The sequence below is a fragment of the Gekko japonicus genome, unplaced genomic scaffold (assembly GCF_001447785.1).
Source record: "Gekko japonicus isolate JY-2015 unplaced genomic scaffold, Gekko_japonicus_V1.1 scaffold3275, whole genome shotgun sequence".
NCBI classification, from domain to species: domain Eukaryota; kingdom Metazoa; phylum Chordata; class Lepidosauria; order Squamata; family Gekkonidae; genus Gekko; species Gekko japonicus.
In genome coordinates, this window is record NW_015168141.1 from 59625 (window position 1) to 67077 (window position 7453).

The window sequence follows — 7453 nt, forward strand, 5'->3', positions numbered from 1 at the left end:
TAATGTATGAGTTGTTTTTTCTAAAGTACAACCTCAGGATTCAGGTTAAATTGCCATGTTGACACTTTGCGATAAATAAGTGGGTTTTGGGTCGCAGTTTGGGCACTTGGTCTCTAAAAGGCTCGCCATCACTTGCTTAGCGGGAGCATGGCTTGGGAGATGCAGATTTCTGGCCTGAGGGGGCTGACCGCGTCCTTCTGTCTTGGACATGGGCTCTGTCGTCCCACCAGCATTGGCGCTAGGGTTGCCAACTTCCCGGTGGGGGCTGGAGATCTCCCAGAATCACAACTGATCTCCAGATTACAAAAAAACCCACCTTATTTGTTATTTATTTATTCATTTAAAACACTTACTCCACTCCCCCTGGAGAGAGCAGCTGCTTTGGAAGGTGGACTGCATGGCATTATACCCTACTGTGGCCCCTCCCTTTCCTGGACCCCACCCTCCAAGAAGAAGAGGAGGAGGAGGAGGAGGAGATTGGATTTATACCCCACCCTTCACTACCCAAAGGAGCCTCAGAGCGGTTTACAAACCCCGTTCCCTTCCCCTTCCCACAACAGACACCCTGGGAGGTAGGCAGGGCTGAGAGAGCTCTTTCCAGAACTGCCCTTGAGAGAACAGCTCTGAGAGAACTTGTGACTGGCCCAAGGTCATCCAGCAGCTGCAAGTGGAGGAGTGGGGAATCAAACCCGGTTCTCCCAGATTAGAGTCCCTGCTCCTTGAGTCGAGTTTGTTTCCCACTCCCAGGGCCTTACTGTCATTCTGGGAGCTCTCCACCTGGAGGTTGGCAACCCCAGCTCCTTAATGGTCCCGGGGCCCTTTAACGATCTGGTGGGGTGCTGGTTTCCCCTGGGCCGGCCTGTCCCAAGCCCAGCAGCCCAAAGTGACTCACAGTCGGAGGACCCTCCACCTCCGAGCCTCTCTCATCGGCCGCCAGCTTCCTCCCGTGAGGCCCTTTTTCCTTCTGCTCAGCCGAAATGGAGAGGGCCCTTTCCTAATTACATCTCCCAGCCCCACCCCAAACGATTCCCCTCCACGCTGGGTGTGCCCCTGAGGCTCTTCGTCGGCCTAACCTTTCCCTCTTGGCCCCTGTGCGGTGCTCAGAGGGCTAAATTTACCCGGCATTAAACAAAAGAGGGTGCCTATTAAACATAATGACTCTCTCCTGCCATTTCACCGGGGAAGGCAGTGCCGGGAAGAGAGGGTCACCTTCTGCTGGGCCCCATGCGGAAAGGGTGTCCGGGCGGAATGAGGCCGTCACCAACAAAAGAGCAGCGAGAGTGTGTGTATTAGATTCGCGCCCGCCCTTAATTTGAAAACCACAAGGGGAAGCAATTACACTTCATAGAGGTCACAGCGCCCAAAGAAAGTCAGAGTCGGATGAGTGTGCGTGTGTGTGTGTTAGGCAGCAGCCCAGATGAATTAAAACAGGTAGGGGGTTCGTTTGAACTTCCTTCGTCTTGACCTTTGGAATCCACTTTTTCAGCAAGATGGTTTCCCGGGGCATCCGTGTTGGTCTGCAATACTGGACAGCCGGATTCGAGCCCACTAACACCTTGGAGAGCACCCGGTGGGCAGCCCTGTCGGTCTGAAGCAGCAGATCAAAGTTCGAGTCCAGTCGGGCACCTTTAAGACCAACCGGGTTTTATTCAAGGTGTGAGCTTTCCTGTGCATGCACTTCTATTCGTATTTGGAAAAGTGTGCATGCGCACGAAAGTTTATGCCTTGATTGCCACCAACAGAAGAAGAAGAAGGGGAGGAGATTGGATTTACACCCCGTCCTTCACTACCCAAAGGCATCTCAGAGTGGCTTATGACCTCCTTTCCCTTCCCCTCCCCACAACAGACACCCTGTGAGGTAGGGTGGGGCTGAGAGAGCTCTGGCAGAAATGGCTCTTTTCCAAGGACAGCTCTGATCAGAACTACGGCTTGCCCAAGGTCATCCAGCGGGTGCGAGTGGAGGAGTGGAGAATCAATCCCGTTTCTCCCAGATTGGAGTCTGCGCACTTAACCACTACAAAAGAAGAAGAAGAGGAAGAGGAGGAGGAGATTGGATGTATACCCCACCCTTCACTACCCAAAGGAGTCTCAGAGGGGCTTACAAACTCCTTTCCCTTCCCCTCCCCACAACAGACACCCTGTGAGGTAGGTGGGGCTGAGAGAGCTCTGACAGAAACGGCTCTTTTCCCAAGAACAGCTCCGACAGAACTATGGCTTGCCCAAGGTCATCCAGCAGGTGCATGTGAAGGAATGGGGAATCAAACCCGGTTCTCCCAGATTAGGGTCTGTGCACTTAACCACTACACCATACACTACACACACACACACATCCCAAATCTTGTTGGTCTTTTATAGGCGACTAGACTCGAATCTTCGTCTTCTAGTGCAGACCAACAGGGCTACCCCCCTCTGAAACGGTCCTCAAACAGAGAATGTTCCTTCCCAGACATCAGGGATCCGACTCCTTTAAGCTGGAGTTGGATGTTCAGAATTTGAAGTTATGGCAAGTTGATTGTCAACAAAGAATACAACAGGATGAGTCGGATGATATCTGGGACACCCCTTGTTACACCTCTAAAATGTTCAGCGTCAGGTTTCAAGCACTAAAAATGGCTACACGCTGGTAAGGTAAAGGTAAAGGTTTCCCTTGCTCGAAAACTAGTTGAGTCCGACTCTAGGGGGTGGTGATCTCTGTTTCCAAGCCGAAGAGCCAGCGCTGTCCGAAGACGTTTCCGTTGTCATGACTGGATGCCCAGGCACATGGAATGCTGTGACCTTCCCACCGAAGCGGTCCCTATTTATCTACTTGCAATTCCTTGCTTTTGAAGTGCTAGGTTGGCAGGATCTGGGGCCAGGGATGGGAGTTCACTCTGTCATGCAGCACTCGGGTCTCGAACTGCTGAACTACCAACCTTCCAGCCTGCAGTTCAGCATCTTAACCACTAAGCCACCGCATCTCCACACGCTGGTACTATACCCTCAAAACAACTCTTTAATATGCTTTCTGGAAACTCGTTGTTAATTCAGTTAAGACAATCACCAGGGAATCGCTCTCCTTTTTCCCAGAAACAGTGCTTCTGGGTTGGTGGCCAGGTGCCCTCTCTCATGGAATGAATGCAAAAAGAATCACGTTATTATTGGCAACGGCAAGATTAGCATTAGCTGCACATTGTCTGTGTATGTGCTACGACTGAGATTGGGGTGAGTTTCTTCGTATTTATGCAATTTATACATATTGTTTGATTGTTTATTCTCATCTGTGTATGCCTTGAATTTGCATTATGTCCCACTATAGCCTTTCGGCTTTGGAAAAGACTTATTCGAAACACGGCAGCTTGCACCCGGGCTACACGTCGTTTATGGCTTATGGACTTCAAGATTATTTGGATCCTCCTGGAACTATATGAGTCCACTCCATGATGAATGCATGTCAAGTTGGACTATGAAATTATAACACAACAGGAGTGAGACACACAGTTCACTTTAAGTGATTTCAGGCAGCGGTCTCTCGTGTTTTGCACCTGTCTCCAAAAGGTGCCTGGTGCTAACAGAGACAGGCGGGGCTCTTGGGATTACAGTCTAAATAGGCAAAGACACACAAGGGAAATGGCTGAAAGGCAGAAGGAAGTGGGAGGCTGCTACTGTCCTTCCCTGCTTCTGAGCCTCCAGTTGGCCACCATGAGAAACTGGCTGTTGCACTGCATGGACCTTTCACTGCATCCAGCACTGCTCTTCTGATGTTGTTACATAAGAACATAAATGAAGCCAGTGTTGGATCAGGCCAACGGCCCATCCAGTCCAACACTCTGTGTCACACAGTGGCCAAAAATACCAGGTGCCGTCAGGAGGTCCAGCAATAGGAACAGGACACCAGAAGCCCTCCCACTGTTGACCCCCCCCCCCATGCACCAAGAATACAGAGCATCCCTTGCCCCAGACAGAAGAGTATAAGAGAAGCCAATGGTGGATCAGGCCAATGGGCCCTCCAGTCCTACACTCTCTGGGTCACACAGTGGCCAAAAACACCAGGTGCATCAGGAGGTCCAGCAGTGGGGCCAGGACACTAGAAGCCCTCCCACTGTTGGCCCCCCCCCCCAAGCACCAAGAAGACAGAGCATCACTTGCCTTAGATGTAAGAACGTAAGAGAAGCCCATGTTGGGTCAGGCCAATGGCCCATCCAGTCCAACTCTCTGTGTCACACAGTGGCCAGAAATACCAGGGGCCATCAGGAGGTCCAGCAGTGGGGCCAGGAGCCCTCCCACTGTTGACCCCCCCCCAAGCACCAAGAAGACAGAGCATCCCTTGCCCCAGAGTCCCTATCTATACCTTGTGGCTAATAGCCACCGAGGGACCTCTGCTCCATATGTTTATCTCCATTGGTGTTCCAAGCTGCTGTGGCACATGTCACATTCCCCTCATGAGGAGGAGCCGGCTCTGCCAGAACTGCCGGATAAGAGCTGGAGGGGGAGGGAGAAGCATTTTGGAGTTCTGGGGATGTGAAGGCTGCCTTGATGCTCCAGCTGTCAGCTGAGTTGAAATGTATATCTGCCAAGAAAGAGCTCATTACAGATGGCAAGTTTTCTGCTAGAGCAGATAAGGACAATGATGATTGTGGAGAGAGGCCGTGGCTCAGTGGAAGAGCATCTGCTTGTCATACAGAAGGTCCCAGGTTCAACCCCTGGCATCTCCAGTTAAAAGGGCAAGGCAGAAGGAGGTGTGAAAGACCCTTGGCCTGAGGCCCTGGAGAGCTGCTGCCAGTCTGAGTAGGCAGTACTAACTTTGAGAGTGGCTGTGGCTCAGTGGCAGAGCCTCTGCTTGGCATGCAGAAGGTCCCAGGTTCAATCCCCAGCATCTCCAGTGGAAAAGGACCAGGCAGGAGATGATGGGAAAGACGTCTGCCTGAGACCCTGGAGAGCTGTAAAGAGGGACTGTGACTCAGTGGCAGAGCCTCTGCTTGGCATGCAGAGGGTCCCAAATTCAATCCCCAGCATCTCCAGTTAAAAGGTCAAGGCAGGAGGAGGTGTGAAAGGCCTCCAACTGAGACCCTGGAGAGCAGCTGCCAGTCTGAGTAGACAATACTGACCACGACGGACCAAGGGTCTGGTTTAGTATCAGGCAGTTTCGTGCGTTCACGTGCTTAGTATGCAGAAAGTATCGGGTTCAATCCCAGGCATCTCTAGTTGAAATGATCAGGTCACGGGTGATGTGAAAGGCTTCTCTGCCTGAGACCCTGGAGAGTAGCTGCCTGCCTGAGTAGACAAGACTGACCTTTACCAACCGGTGGTCTGATTCGGTACATTCACGTGAAAACGGGGGATGTTCAGTCCCTGATCTGCTCTCGCTCCTGACACATTCATTATTGGTGCAAACTTATCTGAAGTGTTCCAATTCCGGAGAGTAAGCGCTTCTTACTCTGTCCAGTGCCCTACCCATTAATGGCAGACTGAGGGGTGCAGGGAACTGGGAACCACCCTATGCAAGTGGTGCCCTCACCTAGAACGGTGTAGATCGTCTTACAGCAAGCATCCGAAGTCACTCTTTCAATGCAATTATCTCGGCCTCCAGAGGTCTTGGATTCCGATTCTTCCCTCTTGGAGGAGAAGCCTCCTAATTCCTTCTCCAGGATGCTAGAATATTTGGTGGGGCAATGTCCCGGCCCTATTTTCCTCTCCCCAGGGCAACGTGGCACACCAGAGACAGAAATACAAGGATGTCACCCAAATGAATCACCCCCCTGAGTCATCGCCCCAATGCCAAGTTGGCACTGGCGATTCTGGCCATTGTTTCCTGTCCTTGGGCCTCCGGCACCCAGAAGACTCTGCAAACGCCTTCTGAGCAATCCCCGCTGCGCTCAGAGGGGGGAAAAGATGGGAGCTTCCCTGGCCAATCCACAACCTTTCTTCAGGGCCATTCTGTTTGCTTGGTGTAGTGGTTAAGTGCGTGGACTCCGCGCTCCCAACCACTGCACCAAACTGGCTCTCACACCAAAACTCGCGGAGGGTGGCAGAAGAGCATAGCTTGGTGTCAAGGTCCTCTCTGTCATTGTTCAGTTGAATGAGGAGTGGGGAGCTGTATGGCTGTATGAGAATTGCCAAATGAAGAAGTGCAGGGACACCTGAAAGACTAACAGTAGTAGCTGACGAAGGAAGAAGGAGGAGGAGGAGAAGATTGGATTTATACCCCGCCCTTCACTACTCGAAGGAGTCTCATATCGACTCACAATCTCCTTTCCCTCCCCCGCCCCACAACAGACACCCTGTGAGGGAGGCGGGGCTGAGAGAGCTCTTTCCAGAACTGCCCTTTCAAGGACAGCTCTGACCGAACTACAGCTTGCCCAAGGTCATCCAGCAGCTGCAAGTGGAGGAGTGGAGGAAACTTCTGACTCTCAGTAGTTCAAAGCCCCCTCCCCCCCAAATCGTGTTGGCCTCTAAGGGGCTACTGGATTTGAAACGAGCTGTTCGGCTGTGGACCAACAAGGCAGCCCTCCGGAACAATTGGACCAATCTGAATTTTTGTGAGTCAGAGATCCCTTCTTCGGTGAGCCAGCTGTAGTGGAGTGGTTAAGAGCGGCGGACTCTAATCTGGCGAATCAAGGTGGGGGTTGATTCTTCACTTCTCCACACGAAGCCAGGTGGGTGACCTTGGGCCAGTCCCAGTTCTCTCAGAGCTCTCTCAGCTCCACCTGCCTCACAAGGTGCCTGTTGTGGGGAGAGGGAGGAGGAGGGGATTGTAAGCCACTCTGAGACCCCTGAGGGTAGAGAAAAGTGGGGTATAAGAATCAACTTCTTCTCCTTCTCCTTCATACAAGAATTACCCTGTGGAATGCTTTTTTAAAATCCTTTTTTATTTTAAAGACATAGCAAACATAAAAGAGGGGAAATTATTCTTACAATCCCTTCTTTGACAAACTCATGCCTAATTTATCATACATTTATATATTTCACCTTATATCATTGTGTATATCACTTGCAAATATATCAAAATTGTACTTTATGTATCCTTAAGTAGTTTTAAATGTCTGTCAAAATTTACTTATTGTAGTCTTCCAACCACTTATAAAATCTTGACCATGTATTTTCAAATGTGGTTTCTGGTTGTCCTTTCTAAGTTAGAGTTCATTTGTCTATTTCCTCCATTTTCTGAATTTTTCTTAAAATTTCACCTCTCGACGGTGCTTCAGTTCTTCTCCAGTATTTAGCATAAAGTATTCTAGCGGTTGCAGTCAAATGCAGGATAAGATAAGAGTCATTTGTTTTTTTACAGTTTTCAGGTAAGATATTCAACAAAAATATTTCTGGAACAAAGGATACAGAACATTTTAATTTTTTGGGGTAAAATTTCATGAATCCAAGCCCTGAAAACCTAATAGCACCCCCGTGCTGGGAGAATCGGTTCCATTTCTGCAGAACAAATCTACGGTGACAAATTTCTTGCACACCCAGGGAAATGCTG